A 19,216-nucleotide genomic window follows, 5' to 3' on the forward strand; every position below is an offset into this window, starting at 1 on the left:
CATCGGCAGTTTTTTTATTTATTTGAAGATCAGTTTTGATTCATCTGTAGTACTGAAGTTTTTCTTTTCTTCTTAATAATTTCAGAGTCATAGCAGAAAGATGAACATATTCTAGAACTTAATAAAATCACAAAACCTGAAATAGTGGGGATAGACTAGTTTTCAAGGCCTGCTTTACCAAACTGTTCAAATCCTTATGAGCTCCATTGATTCTGAGCTTTATAATGGAATGAATGCCAATGGGTGTGGCAAAATATACCTATAGTTGGATTAAAGGCAAGGCCAGTGTGTGAAAAGTTAACATAATTTTAGAGAAATGGTTTATTATCATGTGCAAACTATTCCAAATCACTGTTCAGTAGTTACAGCAAAGAGAAGTCCTTTTGAACTTGCAACAATAAAGAAAAAACTAGAAATTTGTAACATGTAGTTGAATAGATATTACTATGACATGGGACATCTCCCCCCCACCCACTCCAAGTGGTATAAAAACAATCTCCAAATCTCAGTGGTTTGAAACAACACAATTCTCACTCATGCTCCATATACAGAGGGGCCTGATGTTTCTACCATCTCAGTGTGAGGTCTTGGGTCTTGCTGCCATAAGGGGAGAGCATAAAGAATCACTTCCTGACCCTTAAGTGTTTTTGCTTAGAAGTGACACTTGTCACTTCCACCTTATTAGCCAAAGAAAGTTGCAGGACCAGGGTTTACTTTTGAGTTTTTAGGAAAATGCAATCCTTACATGGATTCGGGAGAAAACCAAAAAGGATGATGAACATTGGTAATTCCTATCTCAGTGTCTGCTTCTCCAGAGAAACAGGACTGATGGGATGGATATGGGGAGGGAGGTTGTCTCCTACGACCATGGAGGCTTGACACATCCAACATCTGCAGGGTAGGCTGGAAGAGTTGCAGTTTGTATCTCTGGCTTCTTCCTCGCAGAAAGTCAGTGTTTTTGAGGTCTTCAGCTGATTGGATGAGGCCCATCCACAAGATGCAACATGATCTTCACTTACACTCAAAATCTACTTATTTAACTGTAATGTCATCTAGAAAATACCCTCAGCAACATCTAGAGTAATATCTGACCAAATATCTGGACACAGTAGCCTAACTGAATTGATATAAAATTAACCACCCTGATATGCTGCTGTGTCCTTTGCCTTCTAGATGTTCTTAATCATCCTCCATAAAGCATAAGGGCTCAAAGTGGTTTTTTATTGCATTGAAAAAAGAATCCTTCCTTTGTTAAGCTGGGATCAAGAGACTTGTGTTCCTGGTGTCTTACTCATTTCACTAGACAGAAGAAAAATAGTGACTGTGATTCCTTCATAGTTTGAAAAACCAGATCTAGATAGATTGGGTGTTATTTTGTTGTTCCAGGTTAATTTACAAATTCCCAGTTAATAAGTTTCTAGATTTAAAAGAAAATGCAAAATTTAAGAATAACCTTTCCATAGATCAGGCAAACATCCCAAACCAAACAAATATGCGAGCTACCTCCATGCTGTGGGGAGATGACTGTGGAGTCTTTGGTATGTGTCAGGCCATATTCTGTGTCTCTCAGGGCTGGAGTGTAGATCTGTGGTAGAGTGCTACGCCTAGCATGCATGAGGCCCCTGGGTTCAAACCCCAGTCCTGGAAAAAAATTTTCCAAAACAAAAAAAAAGACATGTTTCAATGGCATGTTGTACATCACATCTAAAACTTGACCTTTTGATACATCAGGTGTGCATGACTTACCTTTCATTATATGCCCTGTTCTCTATGAGTATCTTTAACTTGAGAAAATGACTGTGCTACCTGTCTTGTTCAAAGATGTGCCCTCAGTAGGACCTGATTTCTCTTTGCTCTTCTTCCTGTTTCTAATGGTGACTCTGGCTGAGCCTGCCTCAAACCTCCTTCCCGAGCCTTGGCACTGTTACAGGTGTGGAAGGTTCCCCAGGGATTGCCCCACACAGAGGTGCAGTAGAGGAGCCACGTGGAGATCAGCCCCATCACCCTGACTCATTAGCCAGCTGAGTGAGTCCTCATGCTCCCCTCTCGTCACTAAGCAAGGTAGTCCTCTTCCAGATGAGGACACCTGAGCAAAAGAGGTTAAGTGACTTGCACTAGGTCGCTTGGGGAGTTCCTGCAATTAGAATAACAGCTTTCTGCTGTTTGGTCAAGTGCTTAAATGCTGGCCTCCCTTGATTCTTTTTTCTAGCATGCATCTAATCAATAAATCAATTTCCTCTCCTGTTCATCCTCACAGTAGTGCAAAGAAGAAGGTCCCAGGTTGTGCACATAGACTACTGTCCTCCATGTTCCAAGATGATGTAGCTGACAGTGATTTGTTACCATTTTGCTCTAGTGTGACAGGAAAGATCAATAGGCAGCCAATAGCCCTTTACACACTAGCCAAGGTACAAAACTGCCCCTTGACTCAGGTCTGCAGCACTGTGTGCAAAGATTAGCATTTTTTGAGATGAGTATCTTTTAGAATTTGTTTGTCCCCTCTGAGTCTCCTGAATCCTAATTACCACTCAAAAGGTTGTTTCCCAACAGCACTTAACCAGTCTTCATGTCATAAGCTGTGCATCCTCGGGCCCAGGAAGTACAAGAGAGAGATGGAGGAAGACTGTGTGTGAATCTGAATCCCCTTCTTCCTGGTTCAACTCCGACTCAATCCATTGTTGCAGTCCCGTTTGCTCAGATGTTTAATAACAACTGAAGTAAGTAGGTGCCTCTTCCCCAGTGAGATATTATGTGAATTATGTTTGGATCTTAAGTGTCCCCCAGAGGCCCTGTGTTCAGCCCCACAGCGCCATTGTTGGGAGGTGGTGGAACCATTAGGAACTGGGCCCCAGTGAATGGAAGTTACATCTTTGGGGGCGTGTCCTTGAAGAGGGTATTGGGACACTGGTGCCTCTCTCTCTTTATCTGCTTCCTGGCCACCATGGATTAGCAGCCTTGCTTCATCCCTCGCTCCCTGCCATGATGTTCTGCTTTGCCACAGGCCCCAAAGCAACAGAGCCAACTAACTGTGAACTGAAACCTCTGAGACTGAGCCAAGATAAATCTTTCCTCCATGTAAGTGGATTTTCTCAGATATCTTACCATTCTGCATCACTTGCTACCTGCTCTGTACCCCTTTATTCACATGTGTTCTTAGAACTTTCCCCGGTCCCCACTCTTGGATATACAGCCACCATTGTGCAAATGCTGTGCACCCCAACTCTGAGCACACACAGGCCTTATTTCAAATCACTGCACAATCCAACCATGTTGTTGTATCTTTCATATTAAATATATTTTGTTTTATTAGTTCACGTACAATTGCTCTTTTCTATCATTTTTCAGTTTATTACAAAACTTGAGGGAAAAAAATACTTTTTATAAAAACTCTTCATTGAAACAAATCACTTTGAAAACTATACGGAAAATGTCCAGAATTTCAAGAAATGTAGAAGGTCTTGACCAAAACATCATATCATTTCAGAAAAAAGGGGGGAATCATCTATTTTTAAGAAAAATTTTAAACAGAGAATGCTTAAAATCTTGTTCTAGAGAATGGAGATTATTTCCCAACTGTCTTCCTAAATGAACCTCTTTTGTCTGTGCAGAAAAATGAAATTACTGTTTCAACTGAAAGGAAAACCAAGATTAAATAATCAAGCCATTGGACAGAGAATTTAAGAGCCATCTTTTTTGTTAAAAACCAGGGTAGAGGGCTGGAGAGATAGCTCAGTTGGTAGAGTGCTCACCTCACAAGCACAAGGCCCTGGGTTCAATCCCCAGCACCGCAAAAAAACAAAGAAAAACCAGGGTAGACTTTTAATGGGATTACTTTTGTTACTGTCATTAATTTCCCTTTAATGAAGTGAAACTTACCCAGAATTAACATTCTCTCCCTCTTTTCTCTTCTGTTTTATGGAAAGACCAGTTTTCAGACTATACAGTCCCCGTTCCTCACACACCCTCCTACATTACCCAGGCATTGTTCCCCTCCAGCTGCCCCTCTTCTGGATTTCATAACAATTAGCAAAAGTCACTTGTCTCTCCAGGCTGTTCTCATACCTTAGTCCATGACTTCGGGGTCACCTGGTGGGTGACCTAGGTGTTTTAGAAAAATGACAAAACCTCAAGAAAGAGTCTCCTGTCAGGCATGTATGTGAGAGACACATGGCTACAGCTCAAGCCTACCACTGAGACTAGATCCTGGTGCCCTTGTAACTGGAAGCTTCTTGAGGGTGGGGCTTGTGGTTTCTAAGGCCTAAAGTTCCCTGGCACATTGCTGTTCACTTGCTGCTCTCCTGTGGACGAGTAATTACCTAGAAAAGCAGTCCCCACGTCCTTAAATAATCTGCCTAGTCTTTGGCAAGCATTTTTGCTGCTGGATAGAACTGTTCTCATCCGCAGCATCAGGCCCGTTATCACGACTGGGAAGTTTGGACACACTGGCAGGGAGGCACGTTGTGGTGAGGAGGGAGTGTCACTTCCTGTCATCTGGGGGAATTTTGTACTGCTGCAAGCTGCACATCTAATGCATTTTGACCTGCCTAGCCAACAAGGTTTTGTTGCTTAGACATCAGAACAAACACCAAGGATGACCAATGCTGGACTCCTAAAGAGGGAGGGCTCCCTGGTGGGGAAGGGTTGGGAATCAGACAAAGTGACTTTCTCATCTTGGCGTGTTGACCAGCAAACAAAATAAACGGTAAGTGTAATCAAGCACATATCCTGGCCATTATGAAAGCAGGTATTGAAAGATTTAGGAAAAACACCTTGTGGGATGAGATTCCAGAACTTTAAGAGTCTTTGTGAAGTTTCATCCAGTGCAGAACCTGCAAAGAGAGAGAAAACAGGGACCTTTAGAGAGTTCCAAATAATGCTAACAAGTTATGGGTATTCAACTTGTTTAAACTTCACAAAACCCCTATAATGTAGATGGAATAAGATGTATTCCATTTATATATAGGTCTTTTTCCATATACAGGTGAGGAAATAGAAGCACAGAGAGGTGAAGAAACTTGTTCAACATCACCCAGCTAGAAAGTGGAGGGCTGAGGTTTAAATCCAACCGTCCGGTTCCAAAAACTTTAAACACCTACCACCTGAATGTGCCAAGAAGCCCAAACCCCTCCAGGTGTGGTGACACACACCTGCAATCCCAGCAACTCAGGAGGCTAAGGCAGGAGGATCCCAAGTTCGAGGCCAGTCCCAGGAATTTAGCAAGGTTCTCAGCTACTTAGGAAGACCCTGTCTCAAGATAAAATATAAAAAGAGCTGGGGATTGAGTTCTGTGATAGCACGCCCCTGGATTCAATCCCCAGTGTGTGTGTGTGTGTGTGTGTGTCCCAAACCCCAAATGTGCTGAGACTTCTCAGACTAAATTGAACAATAAAGAGACAGACCCACTTGTGAGATTAGCATGGTGTTCACAGATGGCCTGAGTACTGAATTGCTTAGCGTCATGTTTCTTGTTTATTGTTCATAAAAAATGATCTCCAAGCTGAAAACATTTCTAGGAGAGAAACAGAAGCCACCAAACCACAGAAGAATATCTCCTCTAGCCTAACCTGGTCTCTGGTGGCACTGAATTACATCTCAATGCACACAGCAACTTGCCACTGACGCAGGAAACAGAAGCCTATGAGAGATTGAAGAAAATGAGATATGGGCAAATGTCTTGCTTAAAAGCAGAAAGGAAAGGCAGGGAAACAGCAGACCAGAGAGCTTCATGCTAAGACCTTGAAATACTCAAAAGGAATTAGATATTTTAAAAACAAAATAAGGTGTGATTTTTTAGGAACAAGTTTGTGTTCACTTAAAGAAGCCATGTCAAGACCACAGAATATTTTAATAGGTTTAGTTTCTAGAGTAGAGAAACATCACAATTGTAACATCATCTTCATCATCTCCATCTCCTTCAACATCATCTGACCTCGGCTCTGCAGACACTGTCTCCTTCAACACTTAGACCCAGCCACTCAATGTCATTGTCATAGCCTCTCTTCCTAAGACCACAATGAACAAAATTTCTCAACTTAGTGCTCAAAAATAAAACAGAGTTGTTAATGTGATAGAGGGATTTGTAACTGCACGGGGAAAAAAAGGTAATGTCAAGTAATAAAAGATTTTTCACATGATGTATAGGCAGGGACAGATCATACTAGAAGTAATAGAATCAAGAGTGGAAATGTTCAATAAACCAGAATGAGGCAAAGACAACAAATTGGAGACAAAAAAACATTTCAATTGAGGGTTTGGGTATTTTTGTATTTTTTATAGTTACATAACAGAGTTTGGGAGACCCAGTACTCTTACATCTCATTGTTGGGGAGAATTTTTGGTTTTCTAACCCACCCAAGCAGTCCCAATGAATAGTTCTCTAGTTCTATGTTTGTTAGTCTATGCGATATGATCTGGGAAATGAAATCAATTTAGTAGGCAAAGGATCAGCACTAAAAATAATTAAATAGAAAAGAATCAAACATATAGTAATTATTTGTATTAGTGTATTAAACTTTTCCTTTTTTTTAGTATGGGGAATTGAACCCAGGACCACTCAACCACTGAGCCACATTCCCAGCCCTTTTTTTATTTTTCACTTTGAGACAGGATCTTGCTAAGTCACTTAGGGCCTCCCTAAGTTGCTGAGGTTGACTTTGAACTTGGGACCCACCTGCCTCAGCCTCCTGAGCCACTGGTATTACAGGCATGTGTCATCATACCCAGCTAGTGTGTTAAATTTTTGTCTCCACTTTTTTCTTGGTGTGCATACACATGATGATTAAACAAAATATATTGTCTTTTATAGGTTGTGGTCAAAAAATTTGAAAGCCACTGCAATGGCCAGTTCTTAAATATATTTCTTTCATTCTCCATTATAGACACTGTCAATATGGAAATCTGGAGATGCCTGCTTTGTCTTTGCTTAAGTCTGAATTGTAGGAAGATGTTAGCTTTTGAATATTGAATTTAAATGTGTCTTGCTGTAGCTTGAACACAGTGCTTGTGCCTCTGCCTTGCCACATACTGGCTGTATGATCTTGCCAAAATCATTTTATGTCTTTCATCTATAAAAATATTACTAATAAAACAATAATACTTTCCAAATCTATTGTGAGGATAAAACCAATTCTTTAAAAGAGAAGGCACTTGAAAAACTATGAAGTTTTTACAAATGCTATTCCTTATGACCCTTATGTTAACCTAGGACTAGCCTAATCTTTTCTTGTCCACTCTTCAGTCACCATGAACTTTCCCCCAAGATGAAACTCTGCCTGCTCAGTTATCCTTCTGAAATCCATGGTTTTCAGTCCACAAACCACTATGGCTTATGGTCCATAAACCACTTGTCAAAATGTGCTCTTGTAGGATGTGTTTATTTTATTTTATTTAAAGTGTAGTATGCAATACAAAAAATGACATGTAACCTATGAAAATAACTAGGTTAAGTAGAGGAGCTTATGGACAATTACTTTGCTTTTTCAAAAACTATTTTTAATGGTTGCATGTACCCTATTTTCTATAGAAATAAAGTAGGGTCCCCAGAATCTAATTGCAAAGGTAGTTTAGTAATCTCAGACTATGATGAAACAATCATATCCCTTGTTTGGTGCAAAATTGCACCAAAAATTTTTTTTGATTTTGTTTTTGTTTTGAGTATCATTGTTTTAACTTAAAATATATATATATATATATATATATATATATATATATATATATTTTTTTTTTTTTTTTTTTTTTTTAATCTGCCTGCTGGTGAGCCAGATAACCTCCATTCTGGGTTTAGGCCATCATTTTTTCTCCCTGACCTAAGAAAAGCATTTAACATTTGTCCTTGTTTAATTTCATCTTGTTAGATTCAGCTCATTGCTCTGTCCTGTCAAAATCATTTTTCATCACTATTCGATCATGCGGTCATCTGTCTGCTCCACCCAGTGGCTGGTCACCCACAGGCCAGAGTTGAATGTCTCCCACATCTCCTTCACCCCGCACCAAATCCACAGAAAGACTCCCATCCAGGTGACGGAATGAAATTGAATATCAGTGTTCCTTTAGGCAAGATCCTCTTGACAATTTAGAATCTATCTAGTTGTTTTTGAAATTTTTTAGTCCATTTTTGTTCATATGGTCCATAAAGAGAAGGAGAAGTAGGAAACTGATTATGTTTACCTTTTTTACAGAGCCTGGACCAATTGTAACAGCCTGCTTTTCATTGCTATGATCAAAACACTTGACATTAACAACTTAAAAGAGGAAAGATGATGATGATGATGATGATGATGATGATGATGATGACGACGACGACTACTACTACTTTGGCTCATGACTGCAGAAGTTTCAGTCCATGGTCAGTTGACGCCATCATTTCTGAGTCTGTGGTGAGCCCGTAATTCATGGTGGAAGGCTATGGCAAAGCAAAGGTGCTCACTTCCTGATTACCCAGAAGTAGAGAGAGACAAGAAGGAGCTGTGGATAAGATATAGTCCCCAGGGCATGTCCCTAAGGACCCACTCCCTCCAACTAAGTCCTACCGCCTGCAGTCTCTACTTACCTGCCAGTAATGCCATCGACTATGGATTAATGAATTAATCTACTCATGAGTTTAGAGCTTTCATGATCCAATCACTTCCCCAAGTACCAGCTCCTGCACATTGCTGCATTGGGGACCAAGACTTCAGCACATGAGTATATGGAGGACACTGCATATCCAAACCATAATACCATTTTTAATGGGTCTAAGTCATTTGTGTTAATCAGTTTTTTTTTTCATTGCTATGACCAAAAGACCTGACAAGAACAACATAGAGGAGCAGTGAATTTGGGGTTCATGGTTTCAGAGGTCTCAGTTCATAGATGTCTGACTCTATTGTTCTAGGTGAAAGGTGAGACAGAACATCATGGGGAAAGGGCATGGAAAGGAAAGCAGCTCAGGACATGCGATTAGGAAGCAGACAGAGCTTCCCTTGCCAGGGGCAAAATACAAATTTCCAAAGGCTTGCCTTCAGTAATTCATCTCCAGCCACTTCCCACCAGTCTACAGTTACAACCTAGTTAATCCACATCAGTGGATTAATGCACTGATTGGGTTACAACACTTCTAATCATTTCACTTCTGAACATTCTTGCATTGTCTCACACATGAACTTTTGGGAGACACCTCATATCTAAATCATAACACCATTAGAATAATCTAATAAAAATAATTAGTAACATGTGACGTATAAGGATTCTCAAGGGAAACAAAACCAATAGGAGGTATATAGCAAGATAGATGGTGGATGGATGGATAGATAGATAGATAGATAGATAGATAGATAGATAGATAGATAGAGGCAGGCAGGTAGAGAAAGAGATTTACTGTAAGGTATTGACTCATGTGACTGTAGACGTTAAGTACTATGATCTGCTCTCCCTAAGCTGTAATCCCAGGAAAGTTAGTGGTATAGTTCAAAGTCCTGAGAACTGAGAGTCAATGATAGAGATTCCAGTTACAGTTTGAAGGCCTGAGGATCAGAAGTTCCAAAGGTTAATACCCCAGCTCAAGTAGTCAGCAAATCCAACTTTCCTCTCCTCTTTTGTTCTAGTCAGGTCTTCGTGGATTGGATGAGGCCCACCCACAATGAGGAGGGCTTCTGTTTTACTCAGTCCACTGGTTCAAAAGCCAATTTCTTCCAAAAACACTCCCACAGACATGCCTGCTATCTGGGCAACCCATGGCCTAGTCAAGTTGGCACATAAAATTCACGGGTGGTAAAGCTTTTACTAAAATGTTGTGTTTAGGGATGGGGTTGTAGCTCAGTGGGAGAGCATTTGCTTAGCACATGCAAGGCACTGGGTTCAATCCCCAGCACCATATAAAACTAAATAAACAAAATAAAGGTATTATAAAAAATTTTTAAAAATAAAATGCTGTGTTTATATACTATACGGTAATTATAAAGTCTTGATATTATGTAAAGTAAATCCTATTTAGGAATGTTCTATATCTTATTTACTTCAAATTGTATTTCCATAGACAGGACATAAAAAAGCAAAATATATTAAGAACTGCCACATCTGGATTTTGTTTAAATTTATACTGCTTCAAATATTAGCATTTTTTCTTTTTTCCTTAACTATAGATCCTTCAATAGTATGTGTGTGAACTGGACTTTTGGAGGAAAATTCAGATGCTTTAGTGAGAAGAATAATATGGATGCTAAATACTGCTGCTCCTTCACCTTTTGACAGAAGGGAAAGAGTCAAGATGAGGTAGTGTAGTGAAATAGCATTCAAGTGATATTATTGGTTTGGTCTATGGTAGCCCTGTTAAACTCTCCAACTGTTTTTATGTGAAGAAAGAGTTAAGCCCTGACTGGAGAATTGGGAATTCTGATATTTCTCCTTCCAGCTTAATGAACTGCTACAGTGATTGGGAGCAAATGATTAAACTTCTCCGCAGTGCCACAAGCTCATGACAATGGGCCACCCTCATGCACTGGAGGTGTGTGTAAGAGGACTCACAGAATTCAATGTCACCAGGCAGTTTGGTCTCTAGAGAGCCAGCTCAAATTCTGGCAATAAGAGCAGGTGCAACATTTGGGGGTACTGGGGTGCTACCCAAAGTTGACTTCAACTGTTCCTTAACAGGAAGCCAGTAAATGAGGTCTGTCAATTTTGGATGTCATGTAGTAGAAGAAAGGGCTTTGATAGTAGGCCTGCAGTTGGTTTGGGGTAAGTGTAGAATCAGTTCTGAAGTTGAGGGTCTGTGTTAGTCAGCTTTCCATTGCTATGACAAAACACCTGAGAAAAACAACTTTTATGGAGGAAAGTTTTATTTTAGCTCATGATTTCAGTGCTTTCATACATAGTCAATTGGTACCATCACTTAGGGCCTGTGGTGGCACAACACCTTGGTTGACACAAGTGGTGGAAGAGGTCTGTCCATCTCATGGTGGCCAGGATGCAAAAGAGAGGTGAAGGATCTAGATCTAATATCTCCTTCAGAGGCCCCTCAGTGACCTAACTTCCTCCCACTAGTCTCCACCTCCTAAATGTTCCATCATCTCCCAATAGTGCCACAGGCTGGTGACCAAACCTCTAACACATGAACCTTTGGGGGACACTTCAGATCCAAACTATAGCAGGCTCATGAAGCAAAAGAAGGAATTTGTCCTATGGAAATGGTCTATGAAAGTGAATCAGAGAATAAATTCTGGAATTTGGTCCTTGTAGGTGCCTTGAAAAATGTCTTCAAAGAAAAATTTAAAGTGTTGATAAAGGACTTTCACATTCAAGAATTTTGATATTCCATTGCCAAGGAAGAACAGGAGTCAACCAAAATTTTCTTCTTCCTACTGTAGACTGTTTAAGAAGTTTTTTTGCCATACTGGAGATCAAACCTCGTGCCTTGCACATGCTAGGCAAGTGTTCTACCACTGAGCTACACTCGCAGCTTGGGTCACTTCTTCAGAGGAGAGTAAAACTAGTTTGTTGTGACTGTTTCTGTGGTGGGTGATCAAAAGTCAGTGTGGAGTGTGAGAAAATAAAGGATATGTAGATATTCAACCCTGATGCTGCATTCCTTAACTTTAAAAAGAGATAAAGGAGATCTATCCAGATAACTTTAAAATGCTGTTTAATTTGAGAAAGTTTGCCATGGATGGAAGGAAGGGAACACATTGGCAGTGTTTAATAGTGAGGACTTCTGAAGTCCAGATGTGTTTTGATGACTTTTACCTGCACACCTGGGAAAAGTGGGTTTTGCGGTCAGTTTGCTGGATTGTGGTGGGTTTGCTGGGCTAGGGTATGAGGTCTGCAGTGAGAGAAAGTTCCAGAGAGGTTTCTTACTTATCCAGAGTGGTCTTCTAAACCCTGGCAGTATTGGAGAAGCAGGAAACTGAACTCTTGCCCCTTGTCCTTAATTAGCTTTCTAGAACCGTGGCATGCCACTCTCTGCATCAGTGTTCTTAACACTTGTAACAGGGTAGAGTTTGGAGGCACAGGCTCTGGCACTGCTCTGCAAGGGTCTCAAACTCAGCTCTTCCACTCTTTGGCATTGCAGCCTCAAACAAGGCACTTGAATCTTTCTGCATCTCAGTTTCCTCTTCTGTACAATGGGGAGGGAATTAGAGCATGTTTTACTGGGTTTTTGTGAGCAGTTCCCTGGTGCTAGGTCTGCTCCTGATTGAGCACAGGTTGGAACTCATCCTTCCAACCCTGCAATAGTTGGAAGAAGGATGTATTAAAATAAATGAGCTGAAGAGAGCTCTGAATAGAGAGATGCACACATCTCAGTCTTCCTTGGTTTATGTCTATGCTAAATTTGTTTTAATAGATGACTTATGATGTGCATGGTATTGTACAATGCATTCAGGCTAAGCAATTTTAAGATGATTCCTACCCTCCAGGGTTTAAAGTTAGGTCAATAGAAAAGACAGCATAAATAAAACTGATCAGTAGCAATCCAGGATAGTGAAGGGGACCAAGAACCCACATGAGGATGAATGGTACACATGGCAGAGGATCCTAAACAGACACTATATATCATTCAGATACAGAAGTCCTCCAAGTTATTTCAGTACTTTAAAACTAATTTAAAATTTTAGTCTTTGAGATTACTTTTTGGCATTCAATCCCAAGATGGGAATGTTTGGAATTTTTGAAAGGAAAAGGGAAATTCTTCATCAAGTCCAGGAGATTGTTTTCCTGTTCCTATAATGACATGATATAGGATCACACCTCTCTTTATTGTTCATCTCATTGTTTTGTAATTATCTATTAACTCATTTGTCTCCATTACCATCCCTAAAGGGACAGAAACTATGTGCTTTTCATCTTTATAGCCCTGAGTACGTGGTTGGCCCTTTTGGCCACTGAGTGAAGTTTGCTTGAAGGAATAAGAGAGTGCAGAGTACACTCCAGCAGGTCTAAAACCAAGCACCGCAGACTTCCCTCTTTCAGATACTGTACAGATATTTTTCATCAGGTTCTCTAGATGCCAATCATTTTTGACCCCATCTTTACCTTAGACTTTTGAAATGTGGTTTGACTTTTCTCTCTGGTGGTGTTAGTCATCTTGGCAGTGCTTTGGCCAAAATACTTGACAAGAACAACTTAGAGGAGGGACAGTTGATTTTGGCTCATGGTTTCAGAGATTTAGTCCACGGTTTGTGGAGTCCATTGCCCAAGGTCAGACAGCACATCATGGTGGAGGAAAACTGCTCAGGGCAGGAGGACTGAGAAGCAGAGAGGGAAGGAGAGCAAGGGGAAGGAACCTCAGAGTAGATGCACCCTGGCCTCCAGTGACCCACCTCCTCCAGCCATGCTTCACCTGCCTTCAGTTACCACCCCGTCAGTCCATTCAAACTAGGATCAACTAATTAGGTTTCAGCTCTCACAATCCAATCACTTCACCTCCAAACATCCTTGTATTAACACAGCAGCTTTGGGAGGGATACCTCATATCCAAACCATAACATCTCTCTTTTGATAATAGCTTTTATTAACTGCCATGCATCATTTCTAGTGCATCTTGTCCTTATAACATCCTTGTGAGAAAACTAAGAATCTCCCCAGCTTACAGACGGGAAAACTGGGGCTCTTCAGCCTGAGTGTGTCCAAGGTCACACAACTAGCCCACTGTGTGACTTCAGAGCTCTTTCATCTATACCTTGCAATCTCACCTCAAGTAAAATGTCACTTTCTAGAGAGATCTGTTAATACTTTCTTTTATCAGCAGACTGTCTTCCATGTTGCTTTACAATAGTAAGCACTCAAATATTAGTTTGAAAACCTTGATTGCGTTGTTCTTTAACAGGGAGAATGAAAGAGAGGATAAATAGATAGAACAAAAGAACGAAACCATTATTATTACTTTGGTCCCAGGGATTGAATCTAGGGTTGCTTAACCGCTGAGCCACACCCCCAGTCCTTTTTTATATTTTATTTAAATATAAAATATATTTTATATATTTTATATATTTGCTCAGAGCTTTGCTAACTTGTTGAGGCTGGCTTTGAACTTGCGATCCTCCTGCCTCTGACTCCTGAGCCACTACAGGTATACACCACTAAGCCTGGCTCTTTCCTCTTTTTTTTTTTAATGGCAAAAAGTGCTTGTATACAGAATAAAGCCAGAGTCAACCAACCTGCTAAATGTTCATTGATTTCCCATTTTTATGTAAATTAAAGTTGAGTTTGAAGATTATTATGAATTTTTTTCTCTTTTCTCGCACAGATGGTTCCAGCATTCCAGAAATTTGTTGGTGTATTTACTTACTTGTTTAATCTATCTGAACATTAAAATATTGATAATGATACTAGACTGTGTAAAAACACTGGTCAATTTCAATGGAAATTCATGACTAAGTTACGAAGAGGAAAATGTCCTGGTAGGAATGGTCAGTCATGAGTTACCATGGGTGTGTTCTCATCTCCAGAGACCTGTATGTGAAGAAATATCCACGTGATCAGAAACAGGACTGGAATAGTGAGCTCAGTAGGGTCCTCCTTCCTGAGAACTCAGTGGATGCTTTGAGATTTTTTTCAAGGTTGACTCTTAAATTGGGGGTGACATGGGAAGTTGTTGATATTTACATGCCAAACTTTGATCTCATGTCATCTCAAGACATTTTAAGAGTAGCTCATTCCTATACCTTTATGACTACATAAAACTTTAAAAATTATATACAATGCTCTAGCTGGAAGAAATCTAAGTGATTATTTAATCCAAACCTTTTCCTTGATACCTAAGGCAACCCAGAGAAGTTAAGTGATTTGCTGAAGGACACAATGTATCTGATTTATAGCCATAAAACCCACCATGAGACTTTCCCTTTGTGTGACATTAATATAACTGTTCTAGTCATGACCATGGGATGTTAACATAATGGATTTAGTTCTGTTAATATATCAAATTCAACCAAATTGCTAGTGTGAATTGACCTCTGAAAGATTCACCAAAAAGCCCCCAAAGTTTTCTCCCTTCTGGGTGCTGTCGGCTGGGTTTCTCCGGGTGGGCACAGGGAGTGGAATCGCTGTCTCTCCCCTGCGCTGTCTTTGGTTCTTGCTTCTCTGCTTGCTTCTTTCGCACATTCTCTCTCTTTCCAGCTTGCGGGTGGGGTCTGTGCCGGATGCCTCCTCTTGGACACAGGCCCCATCAGCTTCTTCCCCAAACAAAATGCACTGAGCCCTTCCTTTGTGTCAAACCTCATGCTAAGTGTCACCACCTAATCATAATGGCCTCTTTGAAACTTTCAACACTGGGCTGCAGGTATGGGACTGTAGTTAACCTCATTGTTGGAGATGAGGCTTCAAAGCTGTTCAGTAGCAAAGCCGTGGTGAGGAACCCTATCAATCATAGCCTGAAAGCTGTGTGAACTTGGGCAAGTTATGGGCAAGTTCCTCACCCATAAAATGGGCTCACAAGAGTGTGGACTTCTTGGTGTTGTATCAGTGAGTAGTTTACTAACTGGTTGACTGGAACAGCAGTGCTGGGTCCTACACAGCACTGAATAAATGCACCGTTGTGTTTAGTCACTACCTTATCTTCCTAAGCACACTGTCTCCTCCAACCAACCTTACACGTGTTACCACATGGTTGTCAGTCCCAAGCCCGGGCCATGACACCTTTGCTCGCCCGCTCTCCCGATTGTAGACCTCCACTGCCCATTTGGGTAACAGCCTCTCACGTGTGTCCCCTGAGCACCTGAGATGTGGCTTTCCCAAGCTGAGATGTGCCATGAGTGTAAAATCCACACGGGCTATCAAAGACTTGCTATGAAACCAGAATGCAAACTATCTCACCAATGATTTTTATACTGATTGCATGTGAAATGATAATATTGTTAACATTAATTTAAATAAATATAATAAAGTAAACATCATTTATTTTCATGTTTTTTTTTTCTTTTTTCACTTCTTACTTTTTTGTTCCCCAAAGTGTCACTAGAAAATTTTCATATGTGACTTGCATTGTATTTCTTTTGAGCAACCCATGTAAAGTTGCCTTCCATTTTCTAGATCAGATTCCCAGAAGGAGTTTCTGGTTCAACTCTGCTCAAAAGCACTTTCCCCTGTGACCAGGTTATTGTCCCCATACCCTCCACGGCAGGGATGGTGGCATGGGCTTGCTGCCAGCTCAGTGAAAGCCGTGATGTGGCAGGCAATGAGGGCTGTATCTAGTAGAAGGAGTTCTCCTGGTTTCTAACGCGAAATGTCACCTGAGTGAATGGCGGAGTGACGTAATCAGCATTTTAGATGTGCACTCTTGAATCTTTGCACCCTCTTCTAGCCTGGTAGTTGGGTGTTTGAGAACCCTGACCTCAGGGAGTTTGTGCTGAAGGGCCAAAGCAGAGGGTTGGTAGGTTTCAGAGGTAGATTATGCCAGTTGACCAAGGGTGAGGGATGAGGTTGAGAAGGAAGGAGGTAGGGAGACATTTGGAGCAGAGGGGAGTGGAGAAGAGTTTAGCCACAGTTCCCCAGCAGCAGGGAGAGGCTGCCCAGTGGAGGGCAGTGGGTGTTATGGTTTGGATGTGAGGTGTCCCCCAAAGCTCCTGTGTGACACACTGCAAGAAGGTTCAGAGGAGAAATGATTGCTTTGTAAGAGTCTTAACCCAATCAGTGACTTGATCCCCTGAGAGGGATTAACTGAGTGGTAACTACTGGTGGGGTGTGGCTGTAGGAGGTGGGAATTGGAACGTGGCTTGGGTATGTATTTGGGTTTGGTGAGTAGACTCTCTCTCTGCTTTCTGATCACCATGTAAACTCTTTCCCTCTGTCACATTCTTCTGCTTTGATGCTCCTTCACCTTGGGCCCAAGGAATGGAGTCGGTCATTCATGAACTTAGACCTGAAACCGTGAGCCCCCCAAATAAACCTTTCCTCCTCTATAGTTGTGCTGGTTGGGCCTTTTAGTCATAGCAGTGAAAAAGCTGACTAAAGCAGAGGGGGACCTCAGAGGGGAATCTTCTGCATTGCTACAGATTTGAGCCACCCTTTTGCATGGAAACTGTTGAGTTAACAGCCTCCAATGGGCCAGATGAGTTCCAAAAACGGGCAAATAGCAGTCATGGACGATCCTCACCCTAATATTTTAAGCCTTCCAGATTTTCTCATGACTCAGTAGGAGACTGAGATTCCCTCCATCCTAGTGTGACAGAGTCTTAGAGGGAGCAGATTTGATGGGTTGGAATTCAGTAGGGGAGAGGGTGCATATTGGAGTCCTAGGCCAAGGAAGGCCAACTCCCCTTAGTATTCATAGGGTAGAAAGTATCATTTACACTCACAATAAAAGTTTAAGAAACTTGGTCTCTAAACCAGCGCTTTGCTTATTAAATTACTCATTCAGTAGAATTTTCTGACATGGAGACTAGGCTTAGTGGTCAGACCACTGCTTTCCCTGGAGCCCTCACCTCGTATCCCCCTGCAACATCAATCCTAGAACTCCCTTTTGGACTCGCTACCTTTAGTCAGCTGCCAAATCCCACTAAGCCCGCCTACAAATGATCTCCTTAGTCCATTCCTCTTTCTTTATCCCTGTTGTTACCTTTGCAAGCTTCCAGGTAACGCTGATGTTGTGCTCTCAGAACCCCACTTTGAGAACCACCTTTGACTCTGTGCTGTTATCAAATGTTCCATGCGATTTTTAAATGCACACAAGTTTGTGAAATCCAACTTCAGTGACATCAATATGGGAAGAAATGTACTAGGTAATTAAAAAAAAAAAAAAAAACACCAAACATGGCTCTGGAGTGCCAGTTGCATTGCTAGACTGAGTGAAGAAGCAGAGATTGCTGAGATGTGTTTGAATCAAGCATCTTCCCCTTGGCAGGGAGACCAAGCTGGAGACTTCCAGCTTTATCCCAGGATACCAATTCCCATCATGTGCAAAACCAGTCTCAGATCTTTCTAGTTCTTCACATAGGCTTGAACAAAGATGTAGCTGGACACTGTGTGTGAGTGTGTGAGAACATGGTTTTAGGGACAACTAATACGATTTAGGCTGGATTTGGACCCTGAGGGATGCTTCCTGTAGGTGCTGAGGATTAGTGGTAACAGCTGTCATCCTCCTCATTAGAGCAAAGACTGAAGGAGAAGAAAGGACTTTTGTTTAAAGGATGTGATTTTGCAGCTCTTGGGGGCAGGGGACTGCTCCGTCAAGCCTGAAGGAAAGCATCTCCCTAGGTAAGTGGATGGTTTTGGGAGGTTCAGATAGACAAGGTGCTGGTGGGAAAGAGGACTCCGCTGGAGCTAAGGCTTGGAAGGGTGAGATTTGTGACTCTAGATGTGGAAGGGATGTGGTACTCTGAAGCCCCTCTTTGATCTGCCTCTGGAAAGGATACCCCCTTCTACAAGGACTCAGGGGCACTTTCTAGGGATCCTTGTGAGAGAACAGGGCCAGTGCCCTGGGCAGCCTCTGCTGAGAACATGCCTCCGCCACTCACGGTCATTCTCTCATAGTTAGAGGAAGCAGCAGGCATGGCACTTTGTAGAACAGGTTTTGACTTGTGCCGCAAGAGAAAGACATGGTCTGAAGAACTCTTAAGGCAAGCCTAGGAACTGTTGGATCATATTCCCTTCTCCCTGCAGCTGGAGGTGGTGGTGATGGTGTGGGAGGGTAAGACGGGGTGGATGACGTGACTTGGGTTGTATGGATGGTTCTCTGGTCTACTGTTTTTATAGCTAGTTTCACTCTATTTGGAGGTTTTATTTTTACTTTTTAAAACCAACGTTTTAAAGGGGAAGACTTTGACTTCCCTTGTCGCAAAGGCCAAAAGTCTTTAAAAATGCCTAGGTATCAAAAAATAAGAACATAGAACCGTTTTAAAAAATACCCTGTACAGTCCTGAACATGTATTCAAAGAGCTTTTTATCTGTCTTCTTTGTTCCTTTCACCTTAGTTTTAGCTATAAACTTCTTCATATTGTGGACTTTTCATCCCTTCTATGGACGGGGATCTGAGGTAGTAAACAAAAATGAAATTTACTCTATCATGCTTTATAATCCATTCATTGTATTCTATTCCTGAATCAAAGGTTTTGCCAATGTATTTAACAAGATATAAGATGAGTCATCTTGGGTGTGATTTTTCTGCTCATTTTCTTTGCTGAAAGTAGTGAAATAACTAAAAAGAACAGGAGAAAGGAACGGGATTATCAAAGCATTGCAAACTTAACCACCTCTAAATAATTGATATTTGGTAGAAATTTTGTAGCATTTAACTCTGTAATTTGTGATT

At 41.3% G+C, this 19,216-nt stretch overlaps 1 protein-coding gene across 9 annotated transcripts in view; it reads left to right on the forward strand.

Moving 5' to 3' along the window:
* Positions 1-19,216, forward strand: part of Reeld1 (reeler domain containing 1) — a 38,052-nt gene that overhangs the window by 3,557 nt on the left and 15,279 nt on the right. For 2 of the 9 annotated variants that reach the window (XR_007110527.1, XM_047566769.1), the window contains exons 1-5: positions 182-2,717; positions 2,951-3,075; positions 8,178-8,344; positions 10,119-10,248; positions 18,056-18,162. The gene's annotated coding sequence lies outside the window, so the exon portion shown is untranslated. Of the gene's footprint in view, positions 1-180; positions 2,718-2,950; positions 3,076-8,177; positions 8,345-10,118; positions 10,249-18,055; positions 18,163-19,216 lie in introns of those variants that run through there. The other 7 variants (XM_047566771.1, XM_047566770.1, XM_047566772.1 and 4 more) reach the window with 7 other exon arrangements.

Source organism: Sciurus carolinensis, chromosome 10 (assembly GCF_902686445.1).
Source record: "Sciurus carolinensis chromosome 10, mSciCar1.2, whole genome shotgun sequence".
In the NCBI taxonomy this organism is placed as follows: Eukaryota; Metazoa; Chordata; class Mammalia; order Rodentia; family Sciuridae; genus Sciurus; species Sciurus carolinensis.